Source organism: Juglans regia, chromosome 6 (assembly GCF_001411555.2).
Source record: "Juglans regia cultivar Chandler chromosome 6, Walnut 2.0, whole genome shotgun sequence".
Lineage (NCBI taxonomy): Eukaryota > Viridiplantae > Streptophyta > Magnoliopsida > Fagales > Juglandaceae > Juglans > Juglans regia.
The window spans coordinates 11,726,885-11,751,327 of NC_049906.1; the positions used below are offsets into that span (position 1 = coordinate 11,726,885).

The following is a 24,443-nucleotide window of genomic DNA, read 5'->3' on the forward strand; positions in this document are numbered from 1 at the left end:
TTATGTTTGAATAAGTGCAAGAAAGGCCTTGAAGGCATAAAATACTTCACTTTTAGTACGAAGAAAATAGATCCAAGTGAATCTACTGCAATCGTCAATAAAAGTAACAAAATACTTGTAGTGAGCATGTGATATAACAAGAGATATACCCCAAACATTGCTCTCAATTATATCAAACACCCGAGAAGCATGAGAACCAGATTGTGGGAATGGTAGCACTTTGCTTTTGGCAAGTTTGCAAGAGGTACAATCAAAAGAAATTGTTTCCATTGAAACAACATTTTTATTGTCAATAACACCAGATTTAAACAAAGTTTGAAGTATATTAGGATTGGGTTGTCCTAAACGTCGATTTCAATCCTTAATACTTATTTTGATAGTATTACAAAAAATAAAGGAACTAGACGCAATAGAAGCTGAACTAGGATTTATTGGAAATAGCCGACCCTCCTTAGGACCCCTCGCGATCATCCTCTGGGACACTCGATCCTGTACAACACAACCAAAAGATGAAAAAGAGATATTACAATTATTTTCAACAAACTGTCTAACAGAAAGTAAACTTGTGGAGAGTAGGAGAAACCAAAAGATTTCGAACGATAGGGGATATATCACCCATGGCAGAAATTGGTAGTGAACTACCATTTGCTGTGTGGATTTTGAGAGGACCATCATAGGACTGAAGATTGTGCAACAAGGTGAAATTATTAGTCATATGATTTGAGGCACTACAATCTATTAGTCAAGAATTAGGGGAGGACTTTGGTTTACCTGAGATGCCTAAAGCAGAAAAGACAGAAATTATCATTTGTTATACCATATCGGGAGTAAGAGTAGTATAACTAGAACCGAGAGGTGCTGAAGCATGAGTGGCAACAACAGGAGCTAAAGAAGATGCACCCAAGACTTCAACAGAGGTGGAATAGGCACTCTCTTGCTTTCGAGGAGGTCAGATTGGGCAGTCCTTAATAATATGTCTAGATTTTTTGCAATAGTTACAAAATTTATTTGGACAGTGAGTGGCAATGTGACCAAGTCCCTTGCAACTATAGCATTGTGTAGTGCTATAGTCTCGACCCTTGGATTTTCATTGTGCTATAAATGCCACTTGAGCAGGAGATGCCAGTTGTTGTTCCATTGTACTCCGAGTAAGTAACCTTTGCTCCTCTCGAAGCAAATCTCCCAAACAATCATCAAGAGAGGGAACTAGATCTCTATTCATTAACTAAGAATGAACATATTCAAAATTTGAACGTAGTTTTATAAGAAATCAATCCCTCCTAGTTTCATGCACACTTTGCACATGAGGGAGAACATCGGCAGGGATAGAAGAATACACAATGTCAGTGTATTCAGCGCACGGATTTGAAAAATCAAAATAGAAGTCCTCCACTGATAAGCCACCTTGAGAAAAATTAGTCATCTCAAATTCCAACTGAAATCTTTGAGTTAAATCATTTTGAGTGTAGATTCTCTTCAAATACTCCCACATAGCTTTGGAGGTTTTGTAGGGTCGTAGATTGAAGATGATGTGAGGCTCAATAGAACCTAGGATTCAAGACATGATCTTGACATCCTTCCTCTCCCATGTAGACAATTCCTTTGCACTATCAGGGGCTGGAATAGTCCCATCAACATGACCCTAGAGTTCTTTACCCTTGACAAGAAGCTGAAAGTGAAATACCCAAGCAAAATCATTTTTTCCATTAAACCAAATGCATAAGGAATCAGATTTTTCAGATGCCATGAAAACAGACCAAGAGCAAGAAAAGAAAGCTGATGCCGTGAAATAGACGATCCCAAGAAAATCAAGAAACTAGAAGCATATCAGATTTTGGTCGAATACCTCTTTGAGGTGCTTCCTTCTCATTATATAAAAAATAATTACAAAGATAAGATTGAGAATTCAATTTAAATCTCAACAAACTACATCTTTATCTTATATAAACTAACCTGACTTTATCCTATCTAATTATGTACAAGTTTAATTTAAATACAATATAAGATTAGTAAATAAATCCTAATCTATTTGAAATTTAGTTCTGTTGTATCCCAATAAAATAGGAGATTAGCTGCCTAGCTGTCATATCTTAAAGAAAACACTAGTTTTTCTTTGATATGCCTCACCCCAACATCCATTTTTAACAGCCTCGAAATAACCTAATGGAATGGGAATGGAAGATAAAGTAGCATGGAGAGAGGTATGCGAAAAACCATACCGATTAGGGGGACGAGATACTCTGGTTGAACGTCGAGCAACGGAGTGGGAGTCCGGATCACCTGTAGAAGATACAATCTAGCAGGTTCAGATGGCGGATTGGGCTTAGGAAGGGGCAAAGTTGGCTGTCATCTTTCATACACAAGTCCAGGTTGGAATCGATCAGGGAATGAGTCAAGTCATCAAAATGCGGCAAAACATGCACCTCAGGCAAAGACTCAACATGAGTAGAAAAGAACGACTGATTTTCAAAGAAAACAACATGACGGGAGATACGAAATCTATTCGAGCATGGATCATAGCAGACATAGCCTTTCTATGAAACACTATAACCCATAAAGGTGCACTGAACAGATTGAGCAGATAATTTTTGGCGTTCATGGGATGGCAAATGAACCAAACAAACAAAATCAAAAGTATGCATATCAAGATAACTAGAATGCTGATGATAAAGACGAAAGTAAGGAGTTTCAAAATGCAAGACACTAGAAAGCAATCTATTAATTAAATAAATTTTTGTAGACAAGGCCTCAACAAAGAATTTAGGCAGAACAAAAGATTGAAGCAACAATGTACAAACAACATCTAACAAATGTTTATTCTTACGTTCAGCAACACCATTTTACTTAAGTGTATAAGGACAAGAACGTTGAAAAACAATGTCTTTTTGTTGGAGAAAATCATGAAACTCACGTGACATATATTCGCCGCCTGAGTCATTGACTCTCAACATAGGCGATGAATTGTTGAAAGACAAAGAAAACCTCAAATTTTAGAACGAAGAAAATAAATCCAGGTATACTTGGTATAATCATCAATGAAAGTGACAAAGTATTTATAATTCGTATGTGAAATAATAGGAGAAATTCTCCGCACGTCACTAAGAATCAAATCAAAACAACGTTCAACATGACTACCATGAGAGGGAAATGAAAAAGACTTACTTTTACCTAATTTGCATGTGGAGCAATCAAAAGAAAGATGAGATGAAAATTGATCTTTATTGCCCAAGCGTTGGTGCCATACTTCACCCTTATTGTTTACAATTAGACAAGCAAAAGAAATAGCTGGAATAGAGAAATGCAGAGGAAACAATCATCAAACTTTAGGCCTCTTCACAAGTATCTTCCTCGACACCTGATCCTGCACAAGACAACCATCACGAGAAAAAGAAACACCACAGTTGTTATCAACCAAATGTCCTATTGATATGAGACTAGTAGGAAGCTCAGGAGATACAAAATATCTCTAACTGTGGAATTAATATCACCAACAACATGAATAGATAATTGACCAACATTAGCAATCTGAGTTAGCGACGATCTATAAGCCCAAACTTCCTTCCACCTTGGAGTCCTAAAGCGGAAAAGGCTAAAATAATCATCTGCTAGACCATCTCAGAAGTAAGAGAGATGCATCACCAGAAATAGCAGAGTTAGCGGAAGGACCTTCAGTAGCCTGATAAGCATTAGCCTGACGATTTTGAGGACGAATAGGACGTTCTTTGATAATATGCCCTGGCTTCTTACAGTAGCTGCAAGATTTCCACGCACATTGAGCAGCAATATGGTTGTATTTCTTGTAGCTGAAACATTGAATTTTTCACGTCTCATCCGCCTTTCTCGTGAGCAGCATAAGCCACTACATTTGGTATCATTTTGTCTTACTGGCAAGTGGCCTGTGTGGCAAGACGCTGTTCCTCACGAAGTAACTCCCCAAAACAAACATCCAAAGAAGGTAATGGATCATGATTCATCAAATTGGAGTGAGTGGCCTCAAATTCAGATCGTAACTTCATTAAGAACTGAGTTGCTTGCTTTGTTCATGAACTTCCTGCACAATAGAGAGATTTTTTTGGTACCTTGGCATAAATCATGTCAGTAAATTCTCCCCAAAGATTATAAAACCCAGAAAAATAATCTTGAATGGAGAGATCGCCCTAAGTGTAACTGATGATCTCGTACTCCAATTGAAAATGCCAAGTAGAATTGTCCTGATTATACTCTTTTCTTAAGTACTCCCACATAGATTTAGCAGTCTTTTATGGCCACAGATTAAGAACAATAAGAGGATCAACAGATCCTAAAATCCATGTCATCACCCAAGCATCTTTGATCTTCCACTAAGCCAACCTAGGAAGCTCAGTAGGAGCAGGATCACTACCATCTATATGACCCCATAACTCTTTCCCCATAACAAATAAGCGAAATTGAAATTCTGAGACAGAATTTTCTTACCCATGAATTTCACAGCAAAGAAGTCTGAAGACATGATGCTCATAACAGAAAAAAAACACAAGTCCAACCAAGAAGAATACCTGCCCAATCACCACAAAATGTGCCGACTAAAGCCTAGCACCTACAAACCGAGCCACCAAATGTGTGCCAGCCACCATAAAGCCAAACAGAGGATGCCGACAGAACCACAACCAACCAAAAGAAGGATGCCAACAACCAAATCTTCACAGAAAATGCAGACAATCAAAAAAAAGAGATCACTGAGATCCCAGCCCAGTGACAACCACAAACCTCATAGAAAGTACCAACAGTGTCAAAACAGTCACCCACCAATGAAAAAATATGTCATAGCCCAACCACAACCAAAAAAATCACAAAAAGTGCCAACAGTCTCAAAATTGTCACCCACCAATGAAAAACAAATCTCACGGGAAAGAACAAGTTTCTAAGTAATGGCTCTGATTACCTCATTTGTGAGGATTTCTTTTCATTATAAAGGCACTGTCGTGCACATTACAAGGCTAGAATCAAGCCATTTGCAGCAATAGAATCTGTCTAAATAAGGATACTATGACTACTTACAAGATCTATACAACTATAAATACATGTCATATATGTTCACCTAAAGAAGGGAAGTCTTATGATGTGTGGCCAGCACATATCCCGCTAACAATACATATCTTTGTTCAAATAGAAAAGTTCCAAATCCTTCTCGAAATACCAACTACGCTAGAACCCACTATCAAAATGGCAATACTCCACCAAACGGATCTATGACCTAAATCGAACACAGGCCACAACATCGTGTTTCAGAGAACTTATATGTGCTTAAGGTGGCTAAGCCATTTAAGCTAAAACAACGTGTACATATTTGTACTCCTTTAGATGAAAAGCAAAAGATATATATGCACAAGCGAACCCACCACACAAAAATTATGTGGCAATGGCAAAAAAACCTACGGAAAAAATCACATACAGAACAGAGGCTTTCCTAACAGAAAAACGAATCTGCACCCATCGTCACAAAGCAAACCTACCATACAGGAAAAGATCGTTTTACACACTGGTAACCTACCACCAACCAATGACAAAGGAAATGATAGTAATATATGTGTTCCCATAGAAGAATACCAAATCCTTCTTGGACATCCAATTAGGCCAGAACCCAACGTGAAAACATGTCATACCACACCGCCAAAATCTTTGAAATAAATCATAGGCTTGTGCTAGAGAGAAAAAATTATTTGTGCTCAACTCAGTCGGCCAAGCATAAAAAAGGATCTACAAAAAATAGATCTACACAGACCAGCCACAAATGCCCAAAGATGATTTTCCTTTGGCAACCATAATCTGATCACAAACTCTGAAAAATTACTTGTCCAAGAAGGTTACAAGGTCTCCAACACAAAAACCCCAAAGACCTCAAAAAGTCACGTCATAGTTTATAATCTTCAAAAAATCATATGCCTAAAAACGACTCTCGAGACCAATTGCACAAGTAGAGAAATAATTGTTCAACAAAGTATAAAGACTCCAATGGGTAAACAAGACAAAAATAACACTTCAAGCAAGTCACACTCTTGCTGCTGCTAAACTAAGGCTTAATCAAAATTTTTAGCAAGACATGAGAGAAGTTTATTCTTCATAGATCATTAACACAAGAACTTAGGTACAAAAAAGTCCAAACTCTTCTATATAGAAGGTTCTATATAGAAGGTTATGAGGTCACCAACACAAAACGACCAACGACGTCAAAAAATCACCTCATAGTTTATAATCCTCAAAACATCATATGCACATGACCCTCAAGACCAATTGCGCAAGTAGAGAAATAATTGTTCAAACAACTAGAAAGCCTTCCTAAGGAAAATGAGACAAAAAAAAAACTTCCAGCAAATCACACTCTCGCTGCAGTTAAACAAAGGCTTAATCAAAATTTTCTACTAGACATGAGAGAAGTTCATTCTTCATAAATCATTAACATGGGAACATGGCTACGGCAAAGTCCAAACACTTCCATATAGAATGCACAACGAAAATATCCCAGGCATATACCAACCTATCATTCAATGTGAAACCGCTTCCAAAGCCACCAACACAAGGACAACAACCAAACCACAATAAATCAAAATCTTGCATAAACCTCTAACCTGCAAAAAAAGATCAAAATATTGAATGGAAAAACCAATCATCTTAGGGCCTACCGAGTTGTGCACATGCAAGTAGATATTGCTAGAAACATGAGCCAAGACAAATGAGCTTATAAGCATTGAGGGGGAAAAATATGACTAGACTTATAGGCGAAAAGTGAAAGAGCAGAAAAAATAACCGGTGCCTTGCTTCTATGGGATCGTGCAATCCAGACGATAAACAAGGCCCTCTTAGTCAAACATTTAATGCCCAAGCAAATGTGATATGCAGATAGGAACAAATAAATGTTCCCCTTGCTTCTGCGGCTCCTCAAATTACAAGAATAAACTCTGTTGCTCAAATCACAAGAATAACCATGACGAATTCAACAGTCTCATGACCTATCAGGAACATAGTTTCAAACACCTTCCTCATCAGGTTCCTTAGTATTTTGAGCGCACTTGATCGAGCCTTCCATATCAGAAAAACACAAGCAATAATCAGAAGAATATATATATACCCATAGGTTACTTGGTGCTGAAATGTGTCCAGTACTGTGAAAGCTTTGGACCGGTACCAAACTTGATTCGACACATAAGAAGTCAGAACTCATTGACTTCCCTAACCAAGATAAAGATGAATAAACCAACAACCTGGTTTCTGAATGCCATAAGACGATTTTCCCACCAATTTCACTAACCAAGACTGATGTAAGCAAATATTTGAGGTTATACAAATCTTAATAAGCCTAACTCATCAATCGAAGACGAATAAACCACAAACCTGGTTTCTGGTTTTCCCTCTATATAAACAAAGATGAATGCCATAAGAATATTTTTCCCTCAGCAGCTATAACCAAGTCACAAACTCTGAAATTACCGAACAAAAAGGGTACTAACTTACAAACAAAATCATGCAATAAATTAAATTTTATATTCCTCTTATAATTGGATGTCTTGGGGAATGTTTGGGGAATCAGATGAGATGAAAATTCTATGAATAGTAATGAAATAGTTTGAATTAAAATGTTTTATTGGATCTTGGAAAAGGAGAGAAAAAATTTAATAAAAATATATTATAAAGTTAAAATATTGTTAGAATATAATTTTTTAATATTTGAAATTTGCAAAAGTTAGGAAAAGTTGTAATAATTAAATAATGATTAGATGAAAAAGTTAAAAATTTGAAATTGAAAAGTGTTTTTGTTTGGGTGATGTTTGTGAAGAAAATTGCGAAAAATTATCAAATGAGATGAGATGGTTTGTGTTCCCAAATAACAAGCCCTATGGAACTACCAATGAGATGGTTTCAAACATTATCCCCCCCAGGTATCCATAAGGATTTCATAAATTATCTGTAAAACCACAAATGCTAGGATATGGAAGAGAAGAACATGGAAATACAACAATACACTACAACATAGAAATGAGCATCACATGAAAGTGGAAATCCAATTGTTGCTCGCATTGAATTCCTTGCAAAATTTCACTGAAAGACAAAATCCAAGCTCTATTTCATGGTAGTTGTGAAGTAAAAGAATGTAATTGTAAAAGAAACAGGTGAAAAGAAAAGCAAGAGTATTCAAAAGCACGTAAAGATTAAGAAGCAGAACAGAACATAAAACATAAAATGACATAGCCTTTGGTCCAAAACCCAGATCGTGGCCCATGGAACAACAGTGTAGATAAACAAATGAAAAGCAAGACTACTCAAAAACATTTAGGAAATTGAGAAGCAGAAGAGAACATAAAAGATAAAATCATGTAGCCTTAGTTCTAACCCATTGCATGACCCCTTGTTAAGCCCTAGACCAAAAAACCTCTTAAAACCGGTATCAAATTATAAGGCAAACCAGCAAGTAATGCATGTACACAAGCAGAAAATTTCTCCTTTTTTTAATTCAATTTTCTTTAAAGTTTTAAGAGCTCAAATCAGGAGATATGAAGAGCTTATCATCACACGTACCAGTTAAACATTATCACCCAAGATCAAGAATGGGGGACTCCATGAAAGATGCAACTTCGAAAGGAAATCCAAACCTACACTTCAATGGAATTTTGACAGAAAACATGTTAAAGCATCCAACTTTAACTGGTTCACAACAGAAACGCCACTTTTTTTAAATACCAAGGGACTTTAAATTAATTCAAGGGTAATCATGCAGCCACGGAGAAAGTAATGGATAGATTTATTGTACCCCAGTAGGAGAAAACCCATATCGAGGATTATCATGCAGCCACCGAGAAAGTAATTTAGCGTTTCACATGAAATCACGTCAGTTTGTAGATTTACTTTTATATAATTCATGTCTAAAATACTTTATTTTTATTAATATATTAAAGAGTTAATGATTTAGAACAGCAAAAGAATGAAGATATGGAACCATCAAAGAGTTATTCTTGATCTGAAGTGTTGCATGCATAATCTGTCCGCATGTTGCAAGTATAATTCTTGAAACACGGGGAATTTGTAGAAAACAAAAGTTCCTATGATCTGTCCACACGTTCGCATATTTTTACAATGATTTCTGTAAGTTTAATTGAAGTACAAACAAGCATTTTGAAAGGTTCAAAATGAGGAAAAAGACCTGCCGTTAGTGCTGGTAGTTGTTTGCAAATATAAACTGTGTCCTTTTCTTCCCTTCTAAGCATTTAGTGTAATATTAGTTATGAAAGAAGGATAATGAAGTGTTCCGAGAAGGTTCTGAGAATATTCATATTATGGAAGGTAAGAACAAAATGGTAATGGTTTCATGGTGTGCGATGGACCAGACCAAAAACCCGAAGGCAACCATTAACGTAGGGCTCATGTAGGTTGACCCACTAGACTAGTGCGTCGAGTACTGCCACTATCCAATTGAGACCACCAAGCTGCATGAGCTTATGCACGTTTGAGACCCACATGAACGAAAAAAAAACAACGTTTCAAGCACTATATCTACCATTACTTTTATATTTATAGAACTCTTGTTCATCTTTCACAGGATCCCTGAGAAAAACTCGGACAAGGGACCCACAACGGTGCTTGTATATTTCCTCGCAAAAGTTCATAAACTTGCAAGACTCGAACCGATGTATTTGTAGTTAAACGAACTTCAAACAATAAAAATAAGAATCCAGCCTGGGTAAAAATAAGAACCAGAAAACTCCAAAATAAATAAGCCTCTCGTAACAAGCCGAACCATTAAAAAAGAAAAGAAAAGGAAAGAAATTATACAAGTAAAAAGATGATCCTTGAGATATGTCCCCATGCAATCCAACAATACAACTCCATACACAGAATACTTCCCCAACAATCGAGAGAGAGCAGCCTCTAAAGTACTGCAACTCTATCTTAACAGTCAACTGCCAAAAAACAACAAATCACAATGTTGAATAACCTGCTAAAAGGTCGAAATGTAGATTGCGGCAACTAATCATGTTAAAAAGGTCTAATGAGCTGCGAACATGCATGAACAGCTCTACAAACACAATGAATTTTGAATTTCCAAGCCATGCAATAAATCACAACGATAATAAGCTCTTCCCATAGTCATCTCAGCATTCAGTTCATAGAGCCATACAACCAAAAAGGAAGACAGTGGTAAATGCAGACTCTAAACCTGAAGTGCAACCATAAAGTAAAAGATAACCAAATTGATCTCGACAATAAATGCCTAATAAGAGTTCAATATATTCTTCCCTTACAATAAATCTTCATAGCTTCATCTTTCTTTTTTTTTCCCTAACAAATAGTAATACTCAGGAGCCAAAATCACAAGTAAAAACAATAAACCCTCGCAATCACTTTCTAATATAGGGCATTCCAAGGTTATCTAATCGAATTATCCTTGAATGCGCCCTTGAATGGAAGACGCATCACAAAAATCTGACATCAAACCTTGAGCTCTCTGCTTAGCCAAAAAATATGCCACCATATTAGCTTCTCTATATATATGACGTCACTTCCTCCCAAAAATCCCAAAGGAACCAATAAATCTTCATAGCACCATCTACACCATCATAAATTCATAACACCAACCATAAAGTAAAAGACTCTGAAACACAGTAAACTGTCGACCGTAAAATAAAGGAAAAATAAGGGCAGTGCTCCATATTTGCAACCCAGTATAAGAGCATTAACTATCCTCAATAAGTTTTTCTGTAGTCTAATGAGAGCATTAACTATCATAGCCACCAAATCATCAAACCATTATATCCCCCAACAATTCAAATCCATTCTGACTTCAAAATCCAAACTCCTATACAGAATGCATGAAGGAAACTATACTTTCCTCCCATTCAGAGCACAATCACACTTAAGCATATCCAAATCTCTTAGATAACTACCAAACACCGAAAAATCCCATCGTCCAATGAGGCTGTAATGCAGAATGATACAACTTATCATCTTAAGGTCTAACGAGTAACAAGTATGGAAAATGTGCAAGTGGATTCTGGTAAAAACATGAAGTGCAACCAGACTTAAAAGCATGCAAATGTATTAGATAACAGCCAAACAAAAATAAACCAAAACTTAATTAAAGATCCAACATACAATGAGGTTGTAATGCGGAATGACACAACTTATCATGAACAACCGTTTATTGGAGGAGACAGCAAGTGGGTGGTGTAGTCAAGAGTTGCTGGAAAGGCAACAATAGATGAGATGGGCCATGACAGCAAGATTAGATAGGGACACTGGAGTAGAAGAGAGAATTAGTTTTGTATGGCAGACATTGCTGAGACCATTAACATATCCCATATGGATTGCCACATTGTGTGAGGGGATGTAGTAAAATTGATGGCAAACCCTTAAATATTAACATAATAAAACCACTCAAAACGAAAAAAGAGTGTTAAATATTAGAACTATAAAAAATATTTGATTCAGATATCCAAAATAATTTAGCTCGAGTGCTAATTATATATAAATGGATAAAATAAATATAAGGTATTTTTTATAATAATAAGACAAGTGGAATCCAATCACGATGAAATAAAAGGAGACAACGGGTTTGACATGAAGTTGGGACGGTGCGAGTTATAATGAACATAGGTTGGAGCGGGGGAAGTTTCAAACAGGACAAATTGTGAAACATTGTTAAAGATTAAGAATAGATGGGTTTGTTCTTGCAATATGATGCTAAGAGTAATGAATGTGCAAGTGGATTCCGGTAGAAACATGAAACAGGATAAATGTTCTTCTTAGTGAATGTGCTTCTGGAATCACATACTAAATAATTGAATTTAAATTTTTAAAGTAGCCGTTACCATGCTAGCCAACCTAAAAGTAAAGGATGGTTAAACTCATTGTTACCATGCTAGCCAACTTAAAAGGGAAGGGCTGTGATTCATCTTTGTGCTCCAGTGGAATAAAGCCAAATCAATCTGGAAAAGACGAGTAAAATGCTGTAAGAAAAATCATAACGATCAGATTCTGAAATAAGAGGAACTACTTGTGCTGATGGTTACAAGTTGGAAACCAGCTAACCGTAGAGTATAATCTCGCAGACGACACCATATTCATCAGGACGATAAAACTTTGCTGGAACCAACGGCAGTACAAACTTGTAGAACAACTCCAAACTCCATTAGATAGATTGTATACTAAACAGGGCTTGCGTTTGAGGGGAAAATATGACAAGACTCGTGTGCGAAAATATGATAATTAAAGCAAACCCCTCTTACTCAAACATTAAAAAGCCCAAGCAAATCTCAATATGGAGAGAGAATAAATAAGAGTTCACTTGCTTCAGCAAATGAAACATAGAAATAAACTCTGTTGCTCAAATCACATGGAAACACGACGAATTCAACCATCTTGTAGACCTATAGGAACATAGTTTCAAACACCTTGCTCGCCATATACCTCTAGTATTTCATGAACTTGATAGAGAATTCCATATCAGAAAACCACAGGAGATAATCATATGGATATATAGAAGCATAGGTTACTTCATGCTGAAATGTGTCCAGAATTGTGAAAGCTTAAGACCGGTAGCAACCTTGATTGGACACGTACAAGATCAGAACGCAACGATGTAAGCAAATACCTGAGGTTATGATTTGCACGCACAATCTTAGAAAGCCTAACTCTTGTCAATCCAAGATGAATAAACCAAAACATAATTTTTCAATGCCATAAGACGACTTTCCCTCAGCAGCTATAACCAAGTCACAAACTCTGACAAATTACCATCCAAAAAGGGTATTAGGATACAAACAAAAAAGACCAAAACCCTCAGCAAATCATGCAATAAGTTATCAATTTATATAACTCTTAAAAACAGATGCCTAAGAAAAGAAAATGGAAACACAATGCCACAAAATGAAAAACCAAATATCAAAACAAGCCCTTCTACAGACAAGATGATTTCAAACATTATCCATAAGGATTTCATAATTAACTGTAAAACCACAAATATTAGGATAATGAAGTGGGTGGCTGGGCTGGGCAGTCAAGTTTTGCAGGAAATTGTAGCGAAGGCAAAGCTACTGAAATGCAGCCTGACCCATTTCATGGCATTGCCAGACCCCTTTGAATTATTTATTCAAACCACGCAAAATGCAGCCTGGCAATACACACAAAGTAGATAGGCAAATGAAAACCATGTGGGAAATTGAGAAGCAGAAGAGAACATAAGATCGCCTTAGCTCAAACCCATTTCATGGCATTGATCCCTTGAAATTATTCATTTAGGCCAGCCCAGATGCAGCCTGATAATACACACAACATAGATAAACACATGAAAAGCGTGTGGAAAATTGAGAAGCAGAGGAGAAAAAAAAAAAACAAAATCAAGTAATCTTAGCTCAAACCCATTTCATGGCATTGCCTGACCCCCCAGAATTATTTATTTAATCTACGCAAATGCAGCCTGGAAATACACAGTACACACAACATAGATAAGCAAATGAGAAGAGGAGGAGAACATAAAGAACAAAATCACGTAGCCTTAGCTCAAACCCATTTCATGGCATTGCAGGACCCCCCGGAATTATTTATTCAGGCCACGCAGATGCAGCCTATACACACAATGTAGATAAATAAATGAAAAGCAAGGGGGAAATTGAGAAGCAGAAGAGAACATAAACAAAATCACAAAGCCTCTTAGCTCAAACCCATTTCATGGCATTGCCTGACCCCTTTGAATAATTTATTCAAACCACGCAAAATGCAGCCTGGCAATACACACAAAGTAGATAGGCAAATGAAAACCATGTGGGAAATTGAGAAGCAGAAGAGAATATAAAGAACGCCTTAGCTCAAACCCATTTCATGGCATTGCATGATCCCTTGAAATTATTCATTTAGGCCAACCCAGATGCAGCCTGACAATACACACAATGTAGATAAACACATGAAAAGCATGTGGAAAATTGAAAAGCAGAAGAGAACAAAAAATAAAAAATAAACAAAATCAAGTAGTCTTAGCTCAAACCCATTTTATGGCATTGCCTGAACCCCCAGAAGTGTTTATTTAATCTACGCAAATGCAGCCAGGCAATACACAGTACACAACATAGATAAGCAAATGAAAAGCATGTGGAAAATTGAGAAGCAGAAGAGAACATAAAGAACAAAATCACGTAGCCTTAGCTCAAACCCATTTCATGGCATTGCATGACTTGGAATGATTTATTCAGGCCACGCAGATGCAGCCTGACAATACACACAATGTAGATAAACAAATGAAAAGAAAGCGGAAAAATTGGGAAGCAGAAGAGAACATAAACAAAATCACAAAGCCTTAGCTCAAACCCATTTCATGGCATTGCCTGAATTATTTATTCAAACCACCCAAAATGCAGCCTGGCAATACACACACAGTAGATAGGCAAATGAAAACCATGTGGGAAATTGAGAAGCAGAAGAGAATATAAAGAACGCCTTAGCTCAAACCCATTTCATGGCATTGCATGATCCCTTGAAATTATTCATTTAGGCCAACCCAGATGCAGCCTGACAATACACATAACGTAGATAAACACAAGAAAAAAGTGTGAAAAATTGAGAAGCAGAGGAGAAAACAAAAAAACAAAATCAAGTAGTCTTAGCTCAAGCCCATTTCATGGCACTGCCTGACCCCCCAGAATTATTTATTTAATCTACGCAAATGCAGCCTGGCAATACACACAACATCGATAAGCAAATGACAAGCATGTGGGAAATTGAGAAGCAGAAGAGAACATAAAGAACAAAATCACGAAGCCTTAGCTCAAACCCATTTCCTGGCATTTCCTGACCCCCTGGAATTATTTATTTAGGCCACGCAGATGCAGCCTGACAATATACAATGTAGATAAACAAATGAAAAGCATGTGGGAAATTGAGAAGCAGAAGAGAACATAAAGAACAAAATCTTAGCTCAAACCCATTTCATGGCATTGCCTGATCCCTTGGAATTATTTATTTAAACCACACAAATGCAGCCTGACAATAGACACAATGTAGATAAGCAAATGAAAAGCATGTGGGAAATTGGGAAGCAGAAGAGAACATAATGAACAAAATACGTAGGCTTAGTTCCTGACCCCCTTGGAATTATTTATTTAAACCACGCAAATGCAACCTGACAATACACACTGTAGATAGACACATGAAAAGCAAAACTAATCGATAGACTGTAGGAAATTGAGTAGCAGAAGAGAACAAAAAAGATAAATCACAAAGCCTTAGTTCAAACCCATTTCATGGCATTGCATGACCCCTTGGAGTTATTTATTCAGGCCCCGCAGATGCAGCCTGACAATACACACAATGTAGATAAACAAATGAAAAGCAAGGGGGAAATCGAGAAGCAGAAGAGAACATAAACAAAATCACATAGCCTTAACCCCAACCCAGTTCATGGCATTGCCTTTGAATTATTTATTCAAACCACGCAAAATGCAGCCTGGCAATACACACAAAGTAGATAGGCAAATGAAAACCATGTGGGAAATTGAGAAGCAGAAGAGAACATAAAGAACGCCTTAGCTCAAACCCATTTCATGGCATTGCATGATCCCTTGAAATTATTCATTTAGGCCACCCAGATGCAGCCTGACAATACACACAATGTAGATAAACACATGAAAAGCGTGTGGAAAATTGAGAATCGGAAGAGTACAAAAAAAAAACAACATCAAGTAGTCTTAGCTCAAACCCATTTCATTGCATTGCCTGGCCCCTTGGAATTATTTATTTAAACCAAGAAAATGCAGCCTGACAATATACGATAACCAAATGAAAAGCATGTGGGAAATTGAGAAGCAGAAGAGAAGACAAAATAAAATCACGTAGTCTCAGCACAAACCCATTTCATGGCATTGCATGACCACTTGGAAATATTTATTTATGCCATGCAGATGCAGCCTGACAATACACACAAAGTAGATAGGCAAATGAAAACCATGTGGGAAATTGAGAAGCAGAAGAGAACATAAAGAACAAAATCATGTAGCCTTAGCTCAAACCCATTTCATGGCATTGCCTGACCCCTTGGAATTATTTATTTAGGCCACGCAGATGCAGCCTGACAAATACACACAATGTAGATAAACAAATGAAAATAATGTGGGAAATTAAGCAGAAGAGCAAATAAAGAACAAAATCACGTAGCCTTAGGCTCAAACCCATTTCATGGAATTGCCTGACCCCTTGGAATTATTTATCTAGGCAATGCAGATGCAGCCTGACACTACACAATGTACATAAAATGAAAAGCATGTGGGAAATTTGAGAATAATAAGAGAACATAAAAAACAAATAGCGTAGCCCAAGCTCAAACCCATTTCATGTCATTGCATGACCCCTTGAAATTATTTATTAGGCCATGCAGATGTAACCTGACAATAAACGTATATAAGCCAATGAACTGCATGTGGAAAATTGTAAAGCATTTGTAAAGCATGTGGAAAATTGAGAAGCAGAAGCGAACACGTAAAGAACAAAATCACATAGTCCTAGCTCAAACAGCTCAAACCCATTTCATTTCATTGCATTGGATGACCCCTTCAAATTCTTATTTAGGCCGTGCAGATGCGCCTGACAATACACACAATGTAGATAAGCAAATGAAAAGCATGTGGGAAATTGAGAAGCAGAAGAGAACATAAAGAACAAAATCATGTAGCCTTAGCTCAAACCCATTTCATTGCATTGCCTGACCCCTTGGAATTATTTATTTAAACCACGAAAATGCAGCCTGACAATAGATAAAGAACGCCTTAGCTCAAGCCCATTTCATGGCATTGCATGACCCCTTGAAATTATTTATTTAGGCCACACAGATGATTATTTATTTAGGCCACACAGATGCAACCTGACAATACACACAATGTAGATAAACAAATGAAAAGCTTGAGGGAAATTGAGAAGCAGGAAGAGAACATAAAGAACACCTTAGCTAAAACCCATTCCTTGGCATTTCCTGACCCCCTGGAATTATTTATTTAGGCCACGCAGATGCAGCCTGACAATATATAATGTAGATAAACAAATGACAAGCTTGAGGGAAATTGAGAAGCAGGAAGAGAACATAAAGAACACCTTAGCTAAAACCCATTTCCTGGCATTTCCTGACCCCCTGGAATTATTTATTTAGGCCACGCAGATGCAGCCTGACAATATACAATGTAGATAAACAAATGAAAAGCATGTGGGAAATTGAGAAGCAGAAGAGAACATAAAGAACAAAATCTTAGCTCAAACCCATTTCATGGCATTGCCTGATCCCTTGGAATTATTTATTTAAACCACACAAATGCAGCCTGACAATAGACACAATGTAGAAAAGCAAATGAAAAGCATGTGGGAAATTGGGAAGCAGAAGAGAACATAATGAACAAAATACGTAGGCTTAGTTCCTGACCCCCTTGGAATTATTTATTTAAACCACGCAAATGCAACCTGACAATACACACTGTAGATAGACACATGAAAAGCAAAACTAATCGATAGACTGTAGGAAATTGAGTAGCAGAAGAGAACAAAAAAGATAAATCACAAAGCCTTAGTTCAAACCCATTTCATGGAATTGCATGACCCCTTGTTAAGCCCTTAACATATAAACCTCTTAAAACCGAAGGTGTTAAATTACGAGTCAAACCATCAAGACCGGCAAATATACAAGTACAAAGTTGCTCCTTTATTTATTTAGGATCTCTTTAAAATATTAGGATTTCAAAACACGAGATACAGTGAGCTTATAATCACACGTAACAGTCAAACATTATTACCCAAGATCAAGCATGCGGGGCTTCCATGAAAGATTTAACTTTGAAAACTTAACTCTTACTGGAAAATGCGGAAGAGTAAATCCAAACATACACTTTCACTGCATTTAGAGAGAACCCGTTAACGCATCCAACTCTAACTAGTTCGGAAATTGATTAAAAATGCACAACATCAATATGCGACTTTTCAAATAAATACACCGTGACTTATAAGTAAACTGAGGATTAACATGCCAGCCGTGGAGAACGTAATGGATAGATGATATCTTAATACCCCTGTAGAAGAAAAAGCCGTGGACAAAGTAGAAGACAGATATATATATTTGTATTCCTGTACAAGAAAACCAAATTGATCTACCCAAACAAACATTGCTCGAAGGGAAAAAGTTGTGAAGCAGCACCAACTGTAAATAAATCAAATAAGGAACATCATTGTGACATCTCAGCAAAAGTGAAATAAAGAGAAGGAAAAATAACAGTATTCTTGTTTCTGCAGGGACTTAAGAGGAACTTATTTGCGCTTATGGTTTCCAAGCGAGTCGAACCTAAATTCCATGAGATAGATCATTACAAGTTGGAAGCCAGCCAACCAAACAGAGTAGTTTTAATCCTGTAGAAGGCACCATATTGATCAGGACAAGAAATCATAGCTGGAACCAACTGCAGTAGAGGTTGTAGCACAACTCCAAATTCCCTGAGATAGATCATATACTAAACAGGTTTGTGGTTGAGGGGGAAAATATGAGTAGACTTATATGCGAAAAGTGAGAGCAGAAAAAATAACCGGTGCCTTGCTTCTATGGGATCGTGCAATCCAGACCATAAACAAGGCCCTCTGATCTCAAATGTTAAAATGCCCAAGCAAATGTGATATGAAGATAGGAACAAATAAGAGTTCCCCATGCTTCTGCAGCTCCTACACATTTTGAAGGAAAAAGAAACATAAGACTAAACTCTGTTGCTCAAACCATGACGAATTCATCTCATGGACCTATCAGGAACATAGTTTCAAACACCTTGCTCATCAGATTCCTTGGTATTTCGAGTGCACTTGATCGAGACTTCCATATCAGAAGAACACAAGCGATAATCAGAAGGATATATATATATATATATACCCATAGGTTACGTGGTGCTGAAATGTGTCCGAACTGTGAAAGCTTCGGACCAGTACCAAACTTGATTGGACACGAAAGAAATCAGAACTCATTGACTTCCCTAACCAAGATAAAGATGAATAAACCAAAAACCTGGTTTCTGAATGCCATAAGACGATTTTCCCTTCAATTTCACTAACCAAGACTGATTTAAGCAAATATTTGAGGTTATGATTTGCAGGCACAAATCTTACTAAGCCTAACTCATCAATCGAAGACAAATAAACCAAAAACCTGGTTTCTGGTTTTCCCTCTATATAAACCAAGGATGAATGCCATAAGACGATTTTCCCTCAGCAGCTATAACCAAGTCACAAAACTCTGAAATTACCTACCAAAAAGAGTATTAGATTACAAACAAAATCACGCAATAAATTAAAATTTTATATTCCCCTTATAATTGGGATGTCTAGGGGAATATATGGAGAATGAGATGAGATGAAAATTCTGTGAACAATAATGAAATAGTTTAAATGAAGATGTTTTATTGGGATCTTGGGAAAGGAGAGAAAAAATTTAATAAAAATATATATATATTTTTTTTATAAGTCAAAAAAATTTAATAAAAATATATTATAAAGTAAAATATTGTTAGAATATAATTTTTGTTTTGAAATATGAAAAAGTTAGAAAAAGTTGTAATAATTAGGATTAGATGAAAATTTTGAAAATTAGAAATTGAAAAGTGTTTTTGTTTGAGTGATGTTTGGGAAGAAAATTGGGAGAAATTTTGAGATGAGATGGCTTGTGTTCCCAAATAACACCTAAGACAAGAAAATGCAAACCCAACGCCACAAAATGATAAAGAAATACCATCAAAACAAGCCCTAAGGAACTACCAATGAGATAGTTTCAAACATTATCCCCACTGGGTATCCATAAGGATTTCATAAATTATCTGTAAAACCACAAATACTAGGATATGGAAGAGAATAACATGGCAATACAACAAGACACTACAACATAGAAACGAGCATCACATGAAAGTGGAAATCCGATTGTTGCTCGCATTGAATTCCTTGCAAAATTTCACTGAAAGAGACAAAATCCAAGCTCTATTTCATGGTAATTGTGAAGTAAAAGAATGTAATTGTAAAAGAAACAGATGAAAAGAAAAGCAAGATTATTCAAAAGCATGCAAGGATTAAGAAGCAGAACAGAACATAAACAGTGTAGATAAACAAAATGAAAAGCAAGACTACTCAAAAACATGTAGGAAATTGAAAAGCAGAAGAGAACATAAAAGATAAAATCATTGCATGACCCCTTGTTTTAATACCGGCATCAAATTATAAGGCAAACCAACAAGAAATGCATGTACACAAGCAGAAAGTTTCTCCTTTTTTTAATTCAATTTTCTTTAAAGTTTTTTATGAAGAACTTATCATCACACGTACCAGTTAAACATTATCACCCAAGATCAAGAATGGGGACTCCATGAAAGATGTAACTTCGAAAGGAAATCCAAACCTACACTTCAATGGAATTTAGACAGAAAACATGTTAAAGCATCCGACTTTAACTGGTTCTGGAATTGATTAATAATTCACAACAGAATCGCCACTTTTTTTAAATACCAAGAGACTTTAAATTAATTCAAGGATTATCATGCAGCCACGAAGAAAGTAATGGATAGATTTATTTGTACCCCAGTAGAAGCAACCCGCAGCGGAGAAAGTAAAAAACTTTCTAGACGAAGAAACAGAATTGAAAAAACTTTCTAGATGAAGAAACAGAATTGATCTAGACGAACAAACTTTGCTCGAACCCAACACAGTAAAAAGTTGTAAAGCACCAACCCTAAACAAATCAAATAAGGAAAAGGATCCGGTTAAAGAAAACTATATATGAACAGACTTCTCGGCAAAAGTGGAATGAAGAGAAGGGAAAATAACAGTTTTCTGGTTTCTGCAGGCACTGGGAGGAATTTATTTGGCCTCATGGTTTCCAAGCCAGTCAACTATAAAGCAAAAGTCAGTGTTACAAATTGCAAGCCAGCCAACCGTAGTTTGAATCATAGTTTCAATCCTGTGGTTTCCAAGGCAGTCAACCAACTGTAGTGTTTCATAGTTTTCATCCTGTAGAAGGGGCACCATATTGATCAGGACCAAAAAACTTTGGTGGAACCAACTGCAGTAAGGAGTTGTAGCACAACTCCAAACTCCATGGGATAGATCGTATACTAAACAGATTTACTGTTGAAGTGTGAATATGAATAGACCGAAATGTGAAATAGAGTAGATAAAGCAAGGCAGTCAACCATAAAGCAAAATTCAGTGTTGCAGATTTGCAGGCCAGCCAACTGTAGTGTGTTTCATAGTTTTAATCCTGTAGAAGGGGCACCATATTGATCAGGACCAAAAAAACTTTGCTGGAACCAACTGCAGTAAGGAGTTGTAGCAGAACTCCAAACTCCATGAGATAGATCGTATACTAAACAGATTTACTGTTGAAGCATGAATATGAATAGACCAAAATGTGAAATAGTAGATAAATAACCCTCGCCTTGCTTTTCTGCGATCGTGCAATCCAGGTGATTAAAGCAACCGCTCTTAAACGTTAAAAAGCCCAAGCAAATGTGACATGATGATAAGAAAAACTAGAGTTCCCTTGCTTCTGCAGCTCCTACGCAGTGGATTTTGAAGGAAAAAATAAACATAAGAATAGGGCTCTGTTGCTCAAATCACAAGAAAAACCATGACGAATTCAACAGTCTTGTGGACCTATCAGGAACATAGTATTTCATGCACTCTATCGAGAATTCCATATTAGAAAACCACAAGCGATATTCACAAGAATATATTGAAGCATAGATTACTTGGTGCTGAAATTCATCGAGAATTGTGGAAGCTTTGGACCAGTTCCAAACCTGGTTGGACCAGTACCAAGAATGTGATTTGCAGACACAAACCATAAAAAGCCTAACTCATGTCAAATAAAGATGATAAACCAAAAACCTGTTTTTCAATGCCATAAGATGATGTGCCCCCGGCAGCCATAACCATATCACAAACTCTGACAAATTATCATCAAAAAAGGAAATTATGTTACAAACAAAAATGAACAAAGCCGGCAGCAAATCATGCAATAAGTTATAAATATATATTCTTCTTAAAATCGGAGGCCTAAGAGAAGAAAATGCAAATCCAATACCACAAAATGAACAAGATAATTTCAATGCCACAAAATGAACAAGATAATTTCTCAAAACATGCAGAACGACTTCCTCGTGTCTTGAAAATGAGGGGAAGAAAACTTGTCCCAAATGCCAGAGTCATGAAATATAAATCAATGAGGTAAATACTCATTGCTGACATTAGCACGACCTAGTATAAATGTCATCATATTGTTTAAACATATGAGGAAAAATTGGCGGTATTGAATGAGGTATATATACTCATATTGGATTTCCTTTCTTCTGCATTCTCCACGAGGTAAATATTCTTATTGCTGAAATTAACACTTGAAAGAATAAGAAACCACATCCAATAAAAAATACAAGAATTTCAAAATCAATCATCAACAAACACAATCCAAAAGTATTATATGAATCTGTCAGTCTCTCTCCAAAGCATCAAGTCGGATATGCAAGAAGCATAACTGCAAAAAACAAAAAGGGAAAAACTTATCCGTTACCATCAGGAATCGATTTTTTTTCATCGACAACATCATCATAAGATCAAAATTGAATAAAATCTTGTTAAAATATTATATTTTAATATTATTATTGTTTTGAGATTTGAAAAAGCTGACTTATTTATTATATTTGCGTAGAAATTTAAAAAAGTTATAATAATTAGATTAGATGAGTTAAGATCAACTTTGAATCCAAACGAGACCTTAATGAAAAAGAAAATTCCATTTCAACCAACGGACAATGTAATTTGGAGACAAATCCAGATTTGACAACTATGAAACCGTCACTTTCTCCATGATGGACATCCTTTCAAAAATGCACGATTCTGAAACGAACCATCAAAAGACGCAATCCAACAGCATAATATAAATCCGAACAACTATGAAACCGTCGCTTTCTCCATAGCATTAGGACGGATAAGCAAGAAGCAAAAAAGAATTACCGATCCCTTCTGAAATCGCTTTTCTTCATCGACAAACCATATCATAAGAATACCATCATCCACGGTAACTATTGAAGGAAAACAAGAAACACAGAAACCTTTATCGTTACCATCTGAAATCAATTTTCTCTATCGATAAACGATATCATAAGAAAACCATCAACAATGGTAAGTGTTGAAGGAAAATCCGAATCTTTAACGGTAAAGAAAACTCTTCCCTTTAAGCCAACGGCCAACGCAATTAGAAGAGAAAACCCAGATTTCGCAGCGGAGATGATCGGCGATGCATCAAAAAACCTAACACGAAGAAGCTCACATCCTTTCAAGAATTCAAGAATTTCGAAACCAATCGTCAATAAAAACACAACCCAACAGAACGACTATGAAACCGTCGCTCTTCTCCATAGCATTAGGACGGATAAGCAAGAAGCAAAAAATAATACCGATACCATCGACAAACGATAAGTATTGAAGGAAAATCCGAACCTTTAACGGGAAAGAAAATTCTTCCCTTCCAGCCAAAGGACAACGCAATCAGAAGAAAAAGCCCGGATTTCACAGCAAAGTTGATCGGCGATGCAACAAAAAAACTAACGCAAAGAAGACCACATCCTTTCAAAAATTCAAGAATCTCGAAATCAATCCTCAATAAAAGCACAATCCAAAAGCATAATATAAATCCGAACGACTATGAAACCGTCGCTCTTCTCCGTAGGATTGGAACGGATGCGCAAGAAACATAAAACCATCACCGACGGTTAAGTATTGAAACAAATCTATAACGAAAAAAAAACCTTCCCTTTCAGCTAACGGACAAAATAATTAGGAGAAAAGAACCCGGATTTCACAAGGAAGATGATCGGCACCAAAAAGCCCAGCACGGAGAACTTCCCCAAGACCGATCTTATACCTAAAAACCTAAAACGGAAGAAACCATAAGGTTAGAACCATGAGGATCTGATTGGGGAAGAGGTGGGTATTTATACACAATGGGGGGAGTTGGTCAGGAAAGGCGGTGGAAACACGTAATCGTATTCCAAGCCGGTTAATACTACTTTATAATTTGTGTTGTTCGGATTCATCGACTTAAATTGAGATAGATTTTAAATACAAATTAGACAGATTGTACCGTTCTTTTTGTAACTTCCACGCAACGTTTAAAATAAATAAATAAATAAATTTAATAGATTTCTGTCATCAAAAAATATATTTATAATAGTAAATTATATAATCATAGCATAATTATTTAAAAAAATAAATAAAATATAAAATTTACCTAAAAAATTTAATATTTTAATAATAAATTTTATTATTTTTTAAAATAATTACATAATATTTACATACTTTATAATTATATATAATTACTGATCGATAATATATAATTACTCATCGATAATTGCCCTTCTAATTCCACGTTTCTA

At 36.3% G+C, this 24,443-nt stretch overlaps 2 long non-coding RNA genes across 10 annotated transcripts; both read right to left on the bottom strand.

Annotated features, from left to right (window-relative positions):
* Positions 1-203: 203 nt before the first annotated feature.
* Positions 204-8,624, bottom strand: LOC108986856. Of its 5 annotated transcripts, XR_004801704.1 has the most exons (5): positions 8,551-8,624; positions 6,515-7,056; positions 3,163-4,051; positions 2,220-2,280; positions 204-489 (listed from the first exon to the last, which is right to left on the bottom strand). It is a non-coding gene; the product is annotated as an uncharacterized LOC108986856 (long non-coding RNA). The 5 variants fall into 5 exon arrangements; XR_001995434.2 differs by lacking the exon at positions 8,551-8,624 and having other exon boundaries at positions 6,515-7,441; XR_001995437.2 differs by lacking the exons at positions 6,515-7,056; positions 8,551-8,624 and having other exon boundaries at positions 3,169-6,508.
* A 554-nt stretch (positions 8,625-9,178) lies between these two features.
* LOC108979977 lies at positions 9,179-22,642 on the bottom strand. Of its 5 annotated transcripts, XR_004801702.1 has the most exons (4): positions 20,341-22,639; positions 12,058-19,274; positions 11,884-11,954; positions 9,179-9,929 (listed from the first exon to the last, which is right to left on the bottom strand). It is a non-coding gene; the product is annotated as an uncharacterized LOC108979977 (long non-coding RNA). The 5 variants fall into 5 exon arrangements; XR_004801699.1 differs by having other exon boundaries at positions 9,179-14,194; positions 15,102-19,274; positions 20,341-22,642; XR_004801698.1 differs by having other exon boundaries at positions 9,179-11,954.
* Between the last annotated feature and the right edge of the window lie 1,801 nt (positions 22,643-24,443).